We start from the raw sequence: 2,553 nt of genomic DNA on the forward strand, positions 1-2,553 counted from the left end.
CAATAACACTGAGGAAAAAGTGAAGTCCAACTGATGCAGTGCGATTTTTAAATAAGAAAACTCTTATTCATATTATGAAAAACTGCGGGAAAACAACTATGGAACGCTTTAAGAAAATGTTTGAAAACATATAGGTTGAACAGGAAATTGTTAACTACTGCCCAAATTTTGTCTAGAGAGAGTGATGCATGTGTCAGAGCGTGTCGGGAAGAGAACTGGTTCCCAGTGAAAGTAGAACTACGTCATGTTGCATGAGGATGACGTTCGAGACGAAAACCAAAATGACCAGAAAGAAACCTTGTATCCTCCTCGACTCAGTACAGATGAATAGATCAGTGGTCAGCTGTCTCCAAATCACGTGATGAATGAGGTCACTGATCACTTAATGACTTATTACACAATGTGATTGCATTTAATTTGACGTCATTGATCACATGATATTTGATGTAATTGATTATTGATGTCATGAAGCGATTGACAGACAAGAAAAATAAATGTGCCTTAAGGATAAAAAAATTTTGAACTTAAAAGGTAAAAAAAAGGAAAATAGCGAGAATCAGGAGACTGTACGACACTTGTTCAGCCGTGTATGGTGAAGAAGCTGTCGTGTATGTAGCTAATAGGTGATACATTGTTCAAAATACACAGGAGAGTGTCACTGTAAAGTAGCAGTGAAAGGTGGAATATTGTGAGGAACTAGCGAGGTATGAAAGCTACTCTCCTGGTACAAGCTAGGTGAGAAGTAATACCTGTAGGTGAATACTAGTTACTTGTAGGTGTGTACAAGTTACCTGCAGGTGAGTACTAGTTACCTTTAGGTGTGCAGTAGTTACTTGTATGGAGTACTAGTTACCTGTAGGTGAAAAGAATTTACCAGTAGATGAGTACTAGTTATATGTAGGGGAGTACGAGTTACATGTAAGTGAAAACTACTTACCTGTAGGTGAGTACTAGTTACCTGCAGATGAGTACTAGTTGCCTGCAGGTGACAAGACAGATTAGCTAGAGGCGCCCTACTAGCATCCTCCTTCCCCCTGCCCCTCCCTCATCACCTAGATAGAGCACTGTGCCAAGAACTAGCCTAGAGGCGTGTCTGTAGAGTAGTGCCACTTGAGCCTTGTTTATAGATCATTGACCTAAGAGCAGTCTACCTTTAGAACACGTCTTGGTGCCGAGTCCCTACAACAGCGTCTCTATGCCGTGTAGATGTGGTGGGTGAGGCCCGGGTAGGGGAGGGGGGGTCCTGCCAGACAATGTGTTATCAAAACTAGTATAAAGTGTGTATGAGGTACGACAGCTTTAATGGTGCCACCGAGCTTAGTGGGGACGCCAGTTCGAGCCCCCTTCACTCTCTCTCACCCCTTCTGTCCTCCCTCTCCCCCTGCCATTATCCCCCTCTTCCGCTTTCCCTTCTGTATTACACTCAACACTGGTTACTGAGATGTTTACTTCCCCCTGTGACGTCATCTTCCAGCCACCAATCAAGATACGCCGAAAGTGACGTCATCCTTCAATACTCTTTCATATTGCATAAACCAAGGGTAATGTCAAAGATCGAGCGCCAATTAGAATCAAAAAGCAAAAACCCAAGAGAGCAATAGGAGGATGACGTTAGATCCGAGAACTATTTCCGATAAAAATCCTGCAGCGATGACGTCAGAATCTGGGCACCTTAAACTCCAACAAAGAAGAGGCTCCCGAGGATAATAATGATGACGTCAAAAACAAGAACCAATCGAAACAATGATAATAAGAACATGGCGCCATTTACAGTTATTCTTTAGCGCTAGTTGATGAGATGGGAAAACTATAGTAGCTCGGTCCAAAGAGCGAGGACCAATCACAACCAAATCAACAACACGGACTTGCACTTCACCTTGTATGACGTCATTATGTCAACAAAGATTGCTAAGTGATTGAATTTCTTCATATTTATTTATGCCTTATAACCTGTTGTTAACCGGTGTTGAAAATGTTTTTTGAGTTAATAAATGTTTAAACTAACATAGCGCGAAGGCTGACTAAACCATCAGGTAGTAGAGATGTACGGTGACTGTGATATTAAGCTTAGTGTGTGGTTCTTACAAACCATTACAGCTTTAACTTGTAATGTCTCTCTCTCTATCTCTGTTTATCTCAGTTTTAATATCCGGATGCTTCTCTCTCTCTCTCTCCATCATCCATGTGTACCTTTCACCCGACATGCCAATTATAGTCTTGAATTTCTTTAAAATATCTCCAGTTATTTATATTACACTGTTTTGAACATACTGTACATAGGTAAGTTAAGTACTAGAGGTATGCAGGGAATTAAATAATAAATATTACACAGTCTTTGATTATACCATCTTGGCCAAACTGTTATACTGTAGGCTATTATTATTATTGTGAATTATTATTATTATTATTATTATTATTATTATTAGCGTTAATATATTATTATTATTATTATTATTACTCATATTTATTGCCACTATAGGGAAATTTTATCCCTAATAAAACAAGAAGAAAAACAATTAAATACAAAATAACCCACGTTCACTCTAGGGATGA

At 39.4% G+C, this 2,553-nt stretch overlaps 1 protein-coding gene across 1 annotated transcript in view; it reads left to right on the forward strand.

Moving 5' to 3' along the window:
• LOC121876224 overlaps nt 1-2,327 on the forward strand; it is a 33,224-nt gene extending 30,897 nt beyond the window's left edge. The window contains exon 5 of the mRNA XM_042381218.1: nt 1-2,327. This exon is cut by the window's left edge and continues 361 nt beyond it. The gene's annotated coding sequence lies outside the window, so the exon portion shown is untranslated.
• Nucleotides 2,328-2,553: the final 226 nt, after the last annotated feature.

The sequence above is a fragment of the Homarus americanus genome, unplaced genomic scaffold, assembly GCF_018991925.1.
Source record: "Homarus americanus isolate GMGI-L3 unplaced genomic scaffold, GMGI_Hamer_2.0 scaffold34921, whole genome shotgun sequence".
In the NCBI taxonomy this organism is placed as follows: domain Eukaryota; kingdom Metazoa; phylum Arthropoda; class Malacostraca; order Decapoda; family Nephropidae; genus Homarus; species Homarus americanus.